The following is a 17422-nucleotide window of genomic DNA, read 5'->3' as shown; positions in this document are numbered from 1 at the left end:
TCCTGAGCATTGTGACAGGCTGGGGATCGACTGGCTAAGTAGCTGTTCTGCAGAAAAGGACCTGGGGATTACAGTGGATGAGAAGCTGGATACGAGTCAACAGTGTGCCCTTGTAGCCAAGATGGCTAATGGCATATAAGGTTGCATTAGGAGGAGCACTGCCAGCACATCTAGAGAAGTGATTATTCCCCTTTATTCGGCTCTGGTGAGGCCACATCTGAAGTAGTGTGTTCAGTTCTGGGCCCCCCGCTATAGAAAGGATGTAGACTCATTGGAGAGGGTCCAGCGGAGGGCAAACAAAATGTTTAGGGGGCTGGAGCGCATGACCTATGAGGAGAGACTGAGGGATTTGGGTTTGTTTAGTCTGCAGAAGAGAAGAGTGAGAGTGGAGGGGGTTTGATAGCAGCCTTCAACTTCCTGAAGGGAGGTTCCAAAGAGGATGGAGAAATGCTGTTCACAGTAGTGACAGATGGCAGAACAAGGAAGTTACAGTGGGAGAGGTCTAGGTTGGATATTAGGAAAAACTATTTCACTAGGAGGGTGGTGAAGTACTGGAATGGGTTACCTAGAGAGGTGGTGGAATCTCCATCCCTAGAGGTTTTTAAGTCTTGGCTTGACAAAGCCCTGGCTGGGTTGATTTAGTTTGGATTGGTCTTGTCTTGGGCAGGGGGCTGAACTTGATGACCTCCTGCGGTCTCTTCCAGCTCTATGATTCAAATTGAGTAGGGATAGCTGAAAGAATACAAACTATAAAGTCAGATTTTTTTTAAATTACGTAACAGTGAGCATTAGATTAGTAGTCAAAACTCTAAAATATGATCACTGTAATATCTAAGCACCTATCAAATAATTCCTGCTCTAAAACAGAACAGATTTTTGCTGTTTTCTTCATCATTCCCTCCCCTATTCTGCGAGTTTTAGGTCCTCCGACACCCCTTTCTTATTCTCTCTGAACAAGAGTTGCCACTTGGGTGTGTAGCAAGCAGGTGTGCTGTAGAGTCACATCCCATTTTGCTAAAATGTGTTTATTTAGGTTATTTATTTATTTTCAGCGGTTACATGTATTTTCAGCGGTTACATGTTTATTTGTGAGAGGAAGCGGCTCCCGCCTCCTGCCATTCCCCCTGCACACCACTGCCGCTGTATCAGAGGCAACAGTGCAGGGAGGAGCAGCTCCACGGGAGCCAGTACATGCAGGGAGCCAGCTTCAAAACTGGCTTCCCTTGTGCACTGGCTCCTGCTTGCCCTCCACCCCCGCATTGCCTCAGTTAGAGGGGTAGCGGCGCGGGGGGTGAGGACAGCATGTAATAGTGAAAGTTAACTGATGAGTCCAGGCTCATTGGTTAACTGCGTACACAGTTACACTTTCACATCCCTACTATGCACCAAATCTCTGCATAGGCAAACTTGACAAACCAGAGGAAAACAAGGCATCTCCTGACCGTCAGCGTTTGAGCTGAATGGATGGCAGAACTGAGGTCTCTGCTTAGCAAAGTTAGCACTGAACAAGGAAAAGGTTAAACTCCAAAATATAAAATAGATCACAGCTGTCCTAATTGTAGCAAGTGGGTAACAGGGATAGGGCAATTACACAGCATACTACAAGAAGGATATGATGAAGGTAAAGGGGGTTAGAGTCTGCTGCTATTAATAGCCAGACCTTAGGTCTTATCTTCACTAAGAAAAAAGGGTCTTATACCTGGGAGCATTCTGTGCCAAAAAATTAAAAATTCCGCAAATTTTATTTGCCAAAATAACACTACATCAGTGTTCACCAACCAGTAGATCAAGAACGACTGGTAGTTCTTGGAGCCTCTGACAGGTAATCCTGACTGGTTTGGCCAACAGGCTATTATCAAGTGCCAGTACTTCAGCTGCCCCTTCCCCCACTGCTGCACATCTCCTACCCTTTGCCTTGGAGCTGTCCCCTCAGGAGCCTCCTGCTTGCTATGCAGGAGAAGGAGAGGAGGGTGCTGATGTCAAGGTGCCCCCCTCCCACCCTGTAGCCTATCTCCACAGAGCAGAGAGAGGGCACAACAGGACTTGGGATAGAGTTTGCTAGCTACTTCTGTGAGTGGTACAGGGCCAGGGTAGGGGTGAGCCTGCCTTAGCCCCACTGCACCACCAACCAGGAGCCACCTGAGGGATGCAGTGCCCAGCTGAAGCCCACATCCCGAAACCCTACCCCAGTCATGAACCCCCTCCTGCACCGCAAACCCCGTCTTACCCCTGAGCACCCCGCATCCAAACACCCTCCCAGAGCCTGCACCTAGAACCCCCTCAAGCATCCCAACTGCCTGCCCCAAGCTCATCTCAGAGCCTCTCAATCTCCAAATCCCTTAATCCAAGACCAGAGCTTGCACCCCAACCCTCTGCCCCTGCCTGGTGAAAGGGAGGGAGGACAGAGCGAGCAGGGGCAGGGCCATGGAGAAGGGGCACAAAGGAGGTGGGAAACAGGTATTTGGGTTTAAGGCAGATCTTGGATTGCACTTAAATTCAAAAAGTGATCTTGTGCTTTAAAAGGTTGAAGACCACTGCACTACTTAATCATACTAGTTTCAATTTTTTTTTGTAATTAATTTAAAAATACCTGTCAGCAAGTATGTCTGTACAGACACCCACAGAAATTCCCCCAAGAGGAAAGAGTTACAGGAACCCCCATGACAATTCAGTTCCTGTATCTCTGCTCCCTTCCCCACGCCCTCCAGAGCCCAGCCTGGGAGGGGGGGCAGACACCCACAATCCCTCCCCTTCAGAGCCCAGCTGTGGGGCCCCCCAAGCAATACACTAAAACCTTCTTCCTCTCAGAGCCTAGTCACATGGCCTGTCTAGCCTGGATACACCCCCTCATCCCTAGAGCCCAGCCATGGATCACCCCTTTGCCTAGATAACCACTTCTCCCCTTCAGAGTCCAGCCCCAGGGTTCCATCATCCCAGTTACCTACCCACCACCCAGCAGTGGGGGACTCCCTGACCCATAAACCAGCACCCTCTCCCCTCCCCAAGCCCAGCCATAATTCCCTCCCTGCGCCCATGGACCCAAAGGGAAAAACAGCCTGATGCTGTGTCCAATTCTTACATGGAATTTGCTTCAGGAGGTAGCTGAATTAGTCTGTACAGGATACACTTAAAACAACAAATGGTCTGGTAGCACTTGATAGACTAATAAAACATGTAGATGGTATCATGAGCTCTCATGGGCATAGCCCACTTCTTCAGACTGAAATTTGCTATGCACCATCCACTCCTTCCCTCAAGACTTGTTGGGAACAGCTGCCAGGGACCCTCTAGTTCCTTCTCCCTCCCCACCAGCAGTGTCTTCTATGCATGAGCTGAGCTCTGCTGGGTCCAATGACCCCTAGTGGCAGCTACCAGCACTGCAATCCATTTCTGTGGTAGGAAAGGAAATTCAGAGTACACAAGTTTAATTTCTGCAAAATCCTGCAAATGTGCAGTGGTGTGGAATTCCCCCAGGAGTAAAAGGTATTTTGCTAGCCAGAGGTATATTTCTAGTAGAGAAAAGGTATCTTATTTTTATACAAATCAGTAGGTGAACTTGGAGATTAGGCTCACTCACAGAATTCAAGTCAACCTGCTAACTCGTGAAAAATACCAACTGCCTTGTCTACTACCAAGATTTTACATTGAGTTAGCTAATTTGAATTAAGAACCTTTTTCTGACAGCATTAAAAACAAAGCATTAAACAAAGGCAGAAGCTGCAAACTCAAAAAAGCATTCTGACAATTTTACTGCACATTAAAACTATCCTAAAATCAAGCTAATTTAGAAGCCAGGATAAAGGTTCTCTGAATTCCTAACTATTGGAAATTGATTAGTGTTTTGATTAGGATTCAAGACCACCAGGCTTGTCAGTCAACTAAATTTCTTGATACTAGTTTCTTCACTGACAATACTTTATTTGACCTATTATATGTCATGGGTATGCACAGCACACTCTCAGCATTCTGCCTGTAGATCCATATCAGTAGGCCCAACACTGTTAAAGAACTTCACTGGAATTTAGCATCACATTCAATTTCAAAAACAGGAGTTTTCAAAGACTGGTATTCTAATTTTATTTAGTGCAACAAATATGACCAATATAGAAACAGAAAACCAAGGTATTCATGCTATGAAAGATGGACATTGATGATAATCTCACCAATATCTTCATAAACTGAAGTCTCTTAGATCAATATTAAGTACTGCCAATTTAAAAGGATTATACAAAAGTGATAATAAAAATATACACATGGTAGTAAGAAAAAAAAGCAGGTTTAAAAATGTCACTGTGTAATCGTTAAAAATCCTAGTGGTTACTCAGTTACACACACTGCAGGCTCTGCAGTATAAAGCTTATATATAAACTTTATGCTGCAGAGTCCACAACGAAGCCGGCTCCCTGGGAGCAGGACCAGCAGAGGGTGCAGCAAAGCCTGCTCACCAGGAGCGGGGCTGGCAGGGGTTGCAGTGAAGCCAGCTCCCTACAGGAGCAGTCCCTGCCTGTAGTGGGCCCCACAGGTCTGGAGCAGCTCCCTGCCCATGGCAGGCAGGGAGCTGCTCCAGCCTCTACTAGTTAAGAAGAACTAGTAAGTGTTTACTGGTTAAACATTTACATCCCTAACTTCCATACACTGGGTGGCTCAATCTGAAAGCTATTTTGTTTTCCAACAAGTTGTTGCAACCATGAGAAAAGTTCCAGAAGCACAACATAATACAGCACTTCAGATGCACTAAACTTATGAATACATTTTAGCAAATATACACTATTTAAAGTGTAATTGTAGTCAGTAGAGTGCCTAAGCAAAAGTGGCATGTTTTTGCTAAGCAGATTCATTCTCTGTGTATCTTCAAGTCACATCTGCTTACTTCATAGCCAAACCAAGTTACTACTATTAGTGCTGCACTCTAAATACAACCCTGGGGAAATATACTTCTACAAAATTGATTATGTTTTTGCTGAAGACTCTTTATTGCTGGCAATGAAGGGCAAAGAATCTCAAGGATCATAACTTGATTTTTAAATCCCAGACTGATTCCAAGCCTGATAGGTAGCATAAAAAGATCTAATCTGCCAAATGTATACATGAAAAGATGAAATCACTGAGACAAGATGTGGAAAGACTCAATGTCACTTTGTTTTTTACTAACAATTTTTCTAGCATAAATGCACTTAAACCCAGTCTGTACCTTACTGTTAGATCAGAGGTCCCCAACCTGTGGGGTGCTCACACCCCGGGGTGGTGTGAAGAAACATTCAGAGGCACCAGGGGAAGAGAAGTCAGGGAGGGAGCACTATCTAGCCCCACTCTGCTCCCAGATCTATTCAGGCTAGGGATGGAAACGACTAGTTGATTAGCTGACCATCTGATATGCACTTGTCAGATAGTCAACTAGTGATGTGACTAGTTGCTCTCCCTCCCCCCTCGCTGCCTCTACCAGAGAGAGGAAGCAAAGGGGGGGAGCAGGAGTTGGGGGGGGGCGGCTTAAAAGCCGGTTCCCCTAGCACAGTTTTGCAGGGGGGTAGAGGAGGTAGAGGGACAGTGGAAACGCTTTTGCTGTGATTCTGCTTTTGAAATGTACAAGAGCTTCAGTGGGGCCTCCTTTTGAAAGGTACTAGAGCCTGCTGGAGCTCTTGTACATTTCAAAGGCTCAGGCACTGCAGGGCCATTCTCCTGCTGGCCCTGCACTCCCTGGGGTGCTTCCACCTTTGAACTGTAGCAAGAACCCCAGTAGGGCTCTTGCTACTGTTCAAAAGCGGAGTCGCCCTTATAGACTAATCAAATAGTCAATGGAAATCCCACTGACTATTCAATTAGTTAATTAATCTAAATTTAACAACCCTAATTCAAGCCCAGGTCCAGCCCTGGTATCAGCTCCGAGCCATGGCTCAGGTTCTATTTCAGGGATGGGGAATCTTTTTGGGGTCAGGGGCCACTGACCCACAGAAATAACAGTTGGGGGCCCGCACGCAAGTGAGAAACAAAAAAAACCAAAAGACTAATCCTCACTGATGTGGCCCTTAACTAAGGAGAAAAACACATTCCACATTCCCCTCACACACCAGAGCCTGGGGGGCCTAGGCTAGTAGATTCAGTGTGCTCCAGCTCCGTGGGGGAACGAGAGATTGGGGTGCCAGCACAGACTCCCCAGTGCTGGAGGTGGGGAGCCCTAAGCCTCAGGGGCCAGATCCAGGCAAGCTGGGGCCCACCCCTGCCCTATTCCCAATTGTACCCCTGCTCCCAGGCAGTTATGACCTGCCCAGGGCCCCACTTCTGGCCACGACCCTAGGCCTGCTTCTGTCCCTTGCTCCTGGCCGCAATTCCAGCCCCTGCTATTGGCCCACTCCCAGCTTTTGGTCCTACTTCTGGTGTCTCAGTTGCGAGCCCAGCTACGGCTCCAAACACCCTGGAGCATTAGGCTTTTAAGAATACACAGTTTTCAAACTAATAATATTGACAGTGAATTAATTCTTGGAAATCAGTAAACTAAGACAGCATAAACTGCTACTACTCCTGGTCTACGTCTAGATTGCATCCCTTTTTCGGAAAAGGGATGCAAATTAGACGTATCGCAATTGCTAATGAAGCGGGGATTTAAATCTCCCCCGCTTCATTAGCATAAAAATGGCTGCCGCTTTTTTTTTTTGGCACGGAGCTTTGTCAGAAAAAAAGCTCCATCCTAGACGCAGATCTTTCGGAAAATAAAGCCTTTTCCGAAAGATCCCTTATTCCTTATTTTAAGAGGGATAAGGGATCTTTCGGAAAAGGCTTTATCTTCCGAAAGATCTGCGTCTAGGATGGCGCTTTTTTCCGGCAAAGCTCCATGCCGAAAAAAAAGCGGCAGCCATTTTTATGCTAATGAAGCAGGGGAGATTTAAATCCCCGCTTCATTAGCAATTGCGATACGTCTAATTTGCATTCCTTTTCCAAAAAAGGGATGCAATCTAGACATAGCCCTGCCGTATACTAAGAGATGTTAAGAGTTTAACCAGTTAACTGATAAAACAATACTTATTGATTAATGTAACCGGTAAAATGCTGCTCCCCTGGGGAATTGGCTGCCCCTCCCTCCTACCCCCACCACGGCTTTACATTTGAGCTTGGAGCCTGCAGGCAGGTTCAGTCCAGGCACATGCCGGGTCTTGGCAGCTGACCCCACTCTGCTGCAGCTCTGCATTTCTGCCTGCTGCCTCCAAATTTAAATGCAGAGCCGCAGCTTGAGAGCAGGACCAGCTGCTGGGACCAGCACATGCCAGAACTGAGTTTGCCAGCTCCTACTGCAGAACCCACTGTGGGCTTAGTACATCCCCGGGCTAAACTAACAGTTAACCGCAGACCCCATAAGACATTTAATGGGGTTGCAGGCAGTGTAATATGGGCACTGGTGTGGCGCCTCAGGAGAAATTCAACTGCAGCCCAGCAGAGCGCCCACAGCTATGTTTTGTTTCTATGGGTGGTGCACATTTGCACATGCTTCCGTGCTCATAACATTATTCCACACGTGGATGGGATTGCTGAGAGGGAACACCGGCCGGGGGGGGAGGGTGTCATTTTTGTCGCCAGAAGAGGGTAGCGGGGTTTAGAGAACCCCGCCCTGCACTAGACCCACAAGAGCCGAGTCGTAGCGGGCCTGTCAGTCACGGCTGCTCGTGTTCTCCGGCGGAGCCGGGTCGCAAGGACTTTCCCACGGAGCGATCCCACCCGCAGCGGCGACAGCTCGCCCTGCAGTTCGGCTACTCGCGCGCCGCCCTCCCTCCGGCGGCACCTCCCGGCCGGGCGGGCGGGCGCTCACCTGAGGCGGGAGGATGCGAGCCGGGCAGGAGCTCGCGGCTCTGACAGACTGCGGCAGCGGGGGGGGGGGCCTGGCGAAAATACACCGCCCCGGCCCGCTGCGGGGGAGCTCCAGGGCCAGGCCGGGCCCCAGCCCGCCGGCAGAGCGCGGGAGGAGGGGCGGCAGGGAAAGTTTCCGGCGACAGCTTCGCCCTGAGGGGAGGCGGGCTCGCGGCACCCGCGCGCAGTGGCGGGCGAGGGTCTCGCGCGAGCCGCCGCCCCCTCCCCCAAGGCCTGGAGACTCCTCCCCCCTCCCCGTTCCGCCCGCCAACGGAAACCGCCCGGCCGTTGGTTCCCCTTCTCCCCCGCACCGCCCCTCCCCCCTCACCGTCTCCGCCTGAGGCTCGGCGCGCGGGTCCTGCGGTCGCCGCTTCGCTTCTCCGCCTGCCCGGGCCTCCCTCGCCACAATGGCCTCTCTCGTCACAGCCCCCTCACGGGCCGCGCCAGGTCCGGACCCGCTAACAGACAGCCACGCCGCCCAACCACTGCTCCCCGCTCGCCGGCCGCAGCCAATCAGGCCGTGGGGGCGGGCCGCGCTAGCCACTACATAAGGAGGGTGGGGGGACTGCAGTAGAGGCGGGAGGGTCTGAGGGATCGTTTTCTGGGTGGCAACGGCAAGCCCCTCGTGGTGATGACGTCACCAATCTGTGTTAGCCTGTTCCCGTTGTTGTGATGTCATAAGTGTGATGTCATCTCACACCACAATGCCAGTCAACGCTTCAGGGCAAAGCACCAGTGTCAGGTAGGGTTGCCAGGGGTCCGGTTTTGTACCGGACAGTCCAGTATTTGAGCTTTCTGTTCCCGCAACAGATTGAGAAAATAGAAATGTCCGGTATTTTCTAAAGAAGATGCAGTGTAGATTGTGATGTAATGTCAAGTGTGTCCGGTATTTTTATTGAAACCAGCTGGCAACCCTACTGTCCTGGGGTGGCGAGGTCAGTCCCTCGCAGCAAACGGCTGTCGTGCCTAGCCCTGACGTCATAAGAAGACCCTCATGTTGCCACATGCTGATGCCATCCCTTCCTGTCAGGATGGAGCTGGGCGCTCATTGCATCACAATGAGTCTGCTTTCCATCAAAATTGTAGAAGACTGATAGGAGGTGACCACTCTGCTGCTACCGAACCATTCCAGTGAATTCGGCAATGCATGGCTGCCACATTTCCTTACCGCATAGCCACCACTGGAAAAGGGGGAAGGAGGTCACTGTAGGGTAGGTAGCACAGCCTCCCGCACTCTGTTAGTTGTTAAACATATGAATAGCTCTTGTAATCCACAGCATTGGTGTAAAATGCCACAGTATGTGTTTAGAGTAGAGGATGACTGAGCATTAAAAGCCCAGTGAGGGGAAATATTTAGCCACCGAACTCACAAAAATCTACATTACAAGCCTGCTCTTCCGTACTTATTCCCTCCCCACCTCAATCTTCAGACTGCTTGCTTTGTAAAACTGCTACTGACTAAAAAAATACAACCTTAACACAATCTACATCAATGGGTGGTAAGTGACTCAATGCTTGTGATGGGCTGGACCCCCTGGTAGGCTGAGGTAACACTGAGCTTGCCTTTTCTGCCAGCCTGGGCATCCTTTAATCCTGTCTCCTTGTGTCAGGCTCTTAAACGTCTTCAGAGCGCGCACACACAGGGGTTGCACCCAACTGCAGCATGATACTGACATTGATACCAGCTGTGGGAAGGCTCAGTTTAAGGGACTTGCCACAGCACGCAGGTGGCCACCTCCCTTAAAGTGCAAGCCCAACATTATATGAAAATCTGCCTCCTCTGTTGATGTGGAGTAAGATATGCAAAATTTCTCTCCCCCACTGCCACTAGAAATTACATAAACTGGGATATATTGTAAAGAAATAATTTTAACTATATAAAGATTGATCTAAAGTGTTTATAACAGATAGCAATCTGCTCTTCTCTTTGCTAAGAAAATACAAAGCATGCAAACTGCTCAAGTCAGTTGGCTAACAAACAATAATGCCTCACCCTAGATATTATTTAGGTAGATTCTTTTATAGGCCAAGTATCTTGCCAGCCTGAATCAGGCAATTCTTCTCCCACCCTGTTCCGGTCCTTTTATTTCCTGTTATTTTCAAGCATCTCTTTGGGTGGGGAGGCAGAGGAGAAGCAAACTGAAGGCCTTGATTGTTTTCCTCTTCCATCTTATAGGATTTCCATACGGCACAAATCCTTTCATTCCCCCATCTCCCAAGTGGAAAAGTCCAACACTCAAAGATGGAGGATAGTAACAGGTGACCAGATCACTTAACGCCGTAGGATCTCAGCATCCATGAGTCAGTGGCAGTATGGAATGTCTCCAGGAAGGCCAAGTCTTTTCACACAAAAAAACTTAAAAAAACAAATAGTCTTGCAGGACCTTAATGTTTTTTCAGTTAGGGTATGTCTACACATCAAAGTTATTTCGAAATAACAGCTGTTATTTCTAAATAAATTTCCTAGTGTCTGCAAGCCAACCGCTATTTCGAAATTAAATTGAAATAGCGGAGGGCTTATTTCGAAATTGGTAAACCTCATTCCACAAGGAGTCACGCCAATTTCGAAATTGCTATTTCGAAATAAGTGCTGTGTAGACACTTATTTCAAAATAGGGGGCCTCCAGCCCTTCCCAGGGTGCCCTGGTGGTCACTCTGGCCTCAACCAAGAACACTCCTCTCCCTTCCCCACTTCCCCGGAGCCCTTAAAGAGGTAGACTCTGGCCACAGTGCCTGTGCCAGCTCCAAGCCTGCCAGCCCAGAGCCAGCAGTCACTACTCCTGACCTAGTGGCCCCAAGACATGAGCCAGCAAACCACTGGCAGCCAGTCCTCCACCACTCCCCAGGAGCAGTCTGCCAGCTCCCAGGAGCTTGCCAGGGCCTGGAGAAGGCGGGCACCTTCCTGATCCAGTGCGGAGATCATGGACCTTATTCAGGTTTGGGGGGGTGCCCCCAACGTCCATGATCTCCACACTAGATGGGGGAACGCGGCCATCTATGGCAGGATAGCTGCCAGCCTGGCCACCAAAGGCCACATGCCAACCCTGAACTTCCCCTCCCCCTTCTTCCCCTTGCTTCCTCCTTCCAGCTCCCTCCTCCCAGGTTTCTCCCTCCCCTCTCCCATCCGCTCTCCTCCTTTCCCCAGTCTCACCAGAGTTTCATCCCACCCCCATTTTGTTAAATAAAGAGAGTTTGTGTTCATGAAAATACATCTATTTTATTTTACATCAAGAAGGGGGGTTAGGGAGTGGTAAGTAGAAGGATATGAGGGAGGAATGACGCACAAGCCCTCAGTGGGGCAGACCAGGGAGGCTCTTAGTGCCCCATAGGGTGGAAGCTTTCCCGCAAGGCCTCCTGGATACTGACAACCCCCCGATGGACCTCCCGGATGGCAGCCTGCAGAAAGTGCAGCCAGGCTCGCAGCAACGTGTCCACGAGAAGCACCAGAGTGCCCAGGGGCAGCTCTGGTTCCATGTTGCAGAGTGCTGTGGTGTCCCGAGTGAGGGCAATTAGAGCACGCAGACACAAAATGCTTTGCTGTCCCTCATCGAGGTAGGCAAGCAAGCAGGGAAACCTGAGAATCTGCTGTTCAGGAGGGGTTCCTTTAAGCACAGGCCTCAGATAGCCTCAGGCAGCAACCACACAATGTAACTCCTGACCTGATGCCCTGCCAGACCTGGTTTTGGCTGGCCTTAAATGTGATTCAGCGTCCGCTCAGTGTGGACGTGCTATTTCGAAATAGCCAAATGCTATGTTGAAATGCATTTTGTGTGTAGATACATTATTTAGAAATATCTTATTTTGAAATAACTATTTCAATATTAGATATTTCGAAATAACACTGTAGTGTAGACGTACCCTTACAGACTAACAGAGCTACCCCTCTGAAGCCTTTTCACAGTCCATTGCTGTCACTGTTGGGCCATCAGCCCTGTCTGGCTTTTCCATTGTTTTACCTGTAGTGTTAGCAGTAGGTGTTACTCTCTGTAGCATAGTTGAAATACAAATAGAAATATTGACTATGTAACTTCAGATACAAAAATGATATAAGTATACAAGTTGGATAGTCACATTCAGTAAATCATAACCTTTCCAATACCTTATCTGAGCCATCTCAAGGTCTCTCTCAATTATGAAGAGTGATAGAAATGTAGCCGTGTTAGTCTGGGGTAGCTGAAGCAAAATGCATTTTGCTTCTCTCAATTATGTCATCCATATCATAAGCTTATTTGCATAAAGATATGGAGTGTAACATCACAATGAGCATTTCTACCTCTGTCTAGTCTCCCCTCACTGTAATTTTAAAATTTTTTTTACTGAATTAACGTGCTTTAGACTAGTTATCAAATTGCCTTAATACTGCACTTTTTGGCAATACAAGAAAACTAGCTGCTCAATAAACAGAAGAAGCCCTTTCCATCACCTGCCAAAAAATTCTGTTCAGCAGATGCCATTGGCTTCCATGCCTGATTTTCACTATACCTTTTTTTGGTGTAGTACTGGCTTTTGACAAGTAAAACAAACTGTGGGAGCTTCAGAACTATTTACCAGAAATTACTACAAGCAGCTATTGTAGCACTGTCAAGCCATCCAGTTAAGTATTAAAACATCTCTATTTAAAAGCAACTCTGCAGGGAATATCTTGTATGTATATACAAACAAAAAATTCTTGACAAGTACATGCATGAGCCATTAAAAAAAATCACATTCAAAGCTTGAGTTAAGGTAATTCTTGAATGGTCTGCTGTGAGAACTTAGAGCACTTCACTCTTATAGTTAAATTCCCTTGAGGTTTGTAATAGCTCCTCTCTGTGTTAGCCCGCAACTATGTTTACATAATATAAAAAGTACAAATGCAGAATTTTTGAAAATGCATAATTTAAGATGGGGATTTTTAAATTTTAGATATAGCTTTCTGTATTACCAAAACAATCTTAATTTTTCATATTTGCTAAAAGCTTAACTAAAAATGTAGTGCAGTATGGGGGGATTCTATTGTACATTTTAAAGAGCCACTGTATCTGAAGGTCAAGTCATCCTTCAAAGCTGGAGTTCTGGATTTTATCATTGAGACTACATAGGACAGGTTTTGTAGTTGATATTAACATGCTTCGGAGTAGAAGCTGAGCAGCTGATATATTATTGCAATTATCCAACTGTACAGAATGAAGGGGTTGAACCAAAAGTGTTTGATAAGCCGTTGGAAGAAACACTGAGAATTTCTGCATGAAAACTGATCAGTTTTTCCTGTGTGGTTTGATATCCTATCAAGGATTTTACCACACCCTGTGTTCTCGAGATTTGTGATGCCTGCTTCATATGAAAAAATGTACAGTAATAGACTCTGCTGAACCATTATGCATATATAGCCCCAACAACGGACACAGCTCAGTCAGTGCCAGGAATGAGACAGTGCCCCCTAGGTCAAAGACAGTGCCTCCAAGATACAATTTTATATACAAGTTACACATCACTCCTGGGCTACGTCTAGACTGGCATGATTTTCCGCAAATGCTTTTAACAGAAAAGTTTTTCTGTTAAAAGCATTTGCAGAAAAGAGTGTCTAGATTGGCACGGATGCTTTTCCGCAAAAGCACTTTTTCCGGAAAAGCATCTGTGCCAATCTAGACGCGGTTTTGCACAAGAAAGCCCCGATCGCCATTTTCGCCATCGGGGCTTTTTTGCGCAAAACAGTTTTCAGCTGTCTACACTGGCCCTTTTGCGCAAAAGCATTTCCGGAAAAGGGCTTTTGCCCGAACGGAAGCAGCATAGCATTTCCGCAAGAACACTGACAATCTTACATGAGATCGTCAGTGTTCTTGCAGAAATTCAAGCGGCCAGTGTAGACAGCTGGCAAGTTTTTCCGCAAAAGCAGCTGCTTTTGCAGAAAAACTTGCCAGTCTAGATGCAGCCATGATGTATAAGGTTGCCACCCTCTGATATATTAGCAAAGTCTTGACTGTTTCTAGGCCTCAAACCAGGCCTATGATACATGGGCTTATATTTCAGCTCTCATCTTACTACAGAGGGCTATAATGTATCTGCACCCAATGATTGATAAGCATAATAGAAAACTAAGATTCCAAGACAGAGACTATTGTGGTAATCCAGTCTGACCTGTGTAACACTGGCCACAGACTGCCCCTTGAATTCCTCTTTTTAAAAATCAAGACTGGATGTTTTTCTAAAATTGTCCACAATGGAGAATCCACCATGACACATGGTAAATTGTTCTAGTAATTAATTACCTTCACTGTAAAAATGTCTTACTATTTCCAGTCTAAATTTGTCTAGCTTCCACTTTTGAGCCATTGGATACTGTACACCAGGGGTGGGGAACCTTTTTTTCCCCCAATCACTGGCCCACAAGAAAAAAAACCAAAACAAAAATCAGCCTGCTGCCACACACAGGAATAAACATTCACTACTTCCCTTCTCCCGAGTGAGAAGTGGGTGAAAAAATGCTCACTCACACTTTACTCTGCGGTAGAAACAAAAACAGGACTGTGTAGTACTTTAAAGACTAACAAGATGGTTTATTAGATGATGAGCTTTCGTGGGCCAGACCCACTTCCTCAGGTCTGGTCCGCAAAAGCTCATCATCTAATAAACCATCTTGTTAGTCTTTAAAGTGCTATATAGTCCTGTATTTTGTTTCATATATACCAAAGGATACAATAAAAAAAAAAATGAACACATATGAAAAGGACAAATCACATTTCAGAATAGAAGGGGGATGGAGGGGGGAAAGGAGGGAGGTAAATGTCTGTGAGCTAATGATATTAGAGATAATTGGTGAAGCTATCTTTGTAATGGATAAGATAATTAGCGTCTTTATTCAAATTTGAGTGTAAAGTGTCAAATTTAAGCATGAATGACAGTTCAGAGGATTCTCTTTGAAGTGAAGTCTTAAAAGGTCTTTGAAGCAGGATGCAGGTAATCAAGTCATTGAGACAATGTCCTTTCTGGTTGAAATGGCAAGAAACTGTTTTTTCTTTGTGATCTTGTCTGATATCTGTTTTGTGGGCATTGATCCTTTGGCGAAGTGTCTGAGACATTTGTCCAATGTACATAGCGGATGGACACTTTACTCTGCATGTGCCACACTTCAGTCGGGTGGGGCAGGAGGGTGCGGAGACTCAGGACTTTCTCCCTCTAGCAGGGAGAGCCAACTCCTCTAGCTTCAACCCTGCTTGGGGAAGGGAGGGCACAGCAGTGCCTGATGTATGCACAAGCTAGGTAAGCTATAGCTTAGGGCCTCGTATGTGAAAGATGGAGAAACTGGAGAGGGTCCAGAGAAAAGCAACAAAAATTATTGAAGACTTAAAAAACACGATCTATGAGGAAAGACTGAAAGGATTGGATTTTTTAGTTTGAAAAAGTGAAAAATGAGAGGGGACATGAAAACATCATTTTTAGGTACTTGAAAGCTGCTACCAAGAGGGAGAAAAAAATTATTCTCCTTAACCTCTGATAAGACAAGCAGCAATGGGCTTAAGTTGCAGCAAAGGAGGTTTAGATTGAACATTAGGAAAAACTTCCTGTCAGGCTAAGAATAGATTGCCTCATGAGTTTTAAGTATCTCCAATGATAGAGGTTCCATAGAGCAGATTAGATAAACAACTGCTTGGTCCTGCTATGAGAGTAGGGGACTGGACTTGATTACCTCAAGGTTCCATTTAGTTCTAGTTAGGGATGTGTAGAACTAGTTGACTATCCCATAAGCAAATGCTTATCGTATAGTCGACAAGTTGCTTCACTCCCCCCGCCCCCTTGCTGCCTCTATCAGAGAGAGGCAGCAGGGTGGGGAGGAGAGAAGAGGGTACTTCAAAGCAGCAGCACTGCTCGAAGCCTAGGGCCAGATTCTGGTCTCCACGTAGTGCTGCCGCTTTGAAACACTGTGCCGCTGGGGTGGCCCCAGGCTGCATGCAGCGTTTCAAAGAGGCAGTGCCACGTGGAGCCCAGGATCAGCTGGGGACTGCCCCATTGACCGCTAGGCTCCATGCAGCGCTGCCACTTTGAAATGCCACAGGGTGCCTGGCATCAGGCTCTTTGCACCATTTCTCATAGAGCCTGGGATTAGTGGGAGAGTCCCCAGCTCATCCCAGGCTCTGTGAGGCACTGCCACTTTGAGAAGCTGCAGGGAGCCTAGCATCAGGCTGTATGCAGCACTGCTGCTTTGAAATGCCATAGAGAGCTTGGCCCCAGGTTCCTCCCGGTGTTTCAAAGCAGCAGCACTGCGTGGAGCCCAGGATCAGCTGGAGTCCCCAGGCAAAATCGCCCTATCAACTAGTTGATGCAAAATGGATCGACTGTTCGATTAGTCAATTACTCGCAATTTAATGTCCTTAGTTTTAGTGTTCCGTGATGATGAGGCATCTCTAAATACTAAACTAGTAATTTTTATTGCATGCTCACCTATGTACTGGTATGTATGCAAATAGAAAATGTGGCGATTTTCATTTCTTTTCTGTTGGAATAATACACCTTTTTGGTAAGCTATGGGGCCTCTTAAACTTGACATAGCTTAGGACCTCAGCAGGTCTTAATCTGGCCCTGGTACATCGACTGTGGGCTTCAGGGCTGCAGCACAGAGACTTGCTGTGGAGTGGATCAAATTAAGTGGATCTGGCCTGCAAGTTCCCCACCTCTGTTATATACTTTTCTCTATTAGAATGCAGAGCCCATTACTTATTTTCCCCCATGTAGATACTTCTAGATCTTGTTACCCCTTACCGTCCCTTTGTTAAGATCAAGTTCTTTGAGACTCTCCTGATCACAAGACATGTTTCCTAATCCTTTAATCATTCTCATGACTTCTGAACACTTTGCTCTTTATCATCAACATCCTTCTTGCATTGTGGGTTCCAAACTGGACTCAGCATTCCAACAGCAGCAGTCGCATCAGTGCCAAATAGAGATAAAAAATAAACTAACCTCTCTATTCATCATAGAACACTGAGTTGGATGATGTTTTTGTACAAGTGAATGACTACAAATAGTTATTATACTTATATCTGTGTATGTACCTCAGAGGAAATAATTCCACTGACACTGAATCCTCCATTAAGTAGGCCCTGCACTCGAGTCTAACAGTATCTAGGTGAGACAGGGGATGAGAGAAAAATGAACACCTGTTTTGTAACAGGTGTTGCTCATATCCATTCCACATAGGTGTGTATGCCTGGCACATGCACCTGTGCCCGAAGTTTTTCCCTATGCAGTACCCACAGGGGCCAGGATCCCCAGCATGCCCTGGAATGGCACAAATATGCCATGCTATAAAAGACATTGCCCAGCCCCTCTTCCACAGAAAGCCTGTGGCGTATCAACCCAGATTTTGAACCCAGTCTTCTGTCTTAAGTACAAGACCATTCTCTTAAAAAAGACTTGAGCACTTTTACTCATTTTCCATTATTGCAAAAAAGACACGATTGTTTTAATATTTTGATGGTATAAAGGTTAAGAAAATTTCCGTGCAAAGCTGGAAAAGCAGATGGCATTGTGCTGCAGAGTAAGTAGTTTATAATCATTCGTTTCTTTTGTTACAAATTTTGGAAAGGTCAGGAATCAGGTGAAAGACCACACA

General features: G+C 46.7%; 1 protein-coding gene and 1 long non-coding RNA gene across 10 annotated transcripts in view; one reads left to right on the top strand and one right to left on the bottom strand.

Moving 5' to 3' along the window:
- The window catches only part of MAPK9 (mitogen-activated protein kinase 9), a 54920-nt gene extending 46570 nt beyond the window's left edge, over window positions 1–8350 (bottom strand). Inside the window, exon 1 of one of the 5 annotated variants that reach the window (XM_075900496.2) lies at window positions 8162–8350. The gene's annotated coding sequence lies outside the window, so the exon portion shown is untranslated. Of the gene's footprint in view, window positions 1–7795; window positions 8095–8161 lie in introns of those variants that run through there. The other 4 variants (XM_075900493.2, XM_075900491.2, XM_075900494.2 and 1 more) reach the window with 4 other exon arrangements.
- Window positions 8351–8401: 51 nt separating this feature from the next.
- Window positions 8402–17422, top strand: part of LOC142818741 (uncharacterized) — a 48650-nt gene continuing 39629 nt past the window's right edge. For 2 of the 5 annotated variants that reach the window (XR_012896383.2, XR_012896385.2), the window contains exon 1: window positions 8404–8575. This is a non-coding gene — a long non-coding RNA (uncharacterized LOC142818741). Of the gene's footprint in view, window positions 8576–17422 lie in introns of all 5 variants that reach the window. The other 3 variants (XR_012896384.2, XR_016346944.1, XR_016346945.1) reach the window with 3 other exon arrangements.

Source organism: Pelodiscus sinensis, chromosome 16 (assembly GCF_052426305.1).
Source record: "Pelodiscus sinensis isolate ZL-2025 chromosome 16, ASM5242630v1, whole genome shotgun sequence".
NCBI classification, from domain to species: domain Eukaryota; kingdom Metazoa; phylum Chordata; order Testudines; family Trionychidae; genus Pelodiscus; species Pelodiscus sinensis.
Note: the sequence above shows the minus strand (reverse complement) of the source record. Positions and strands in the feature narration are given on the sequence as shown.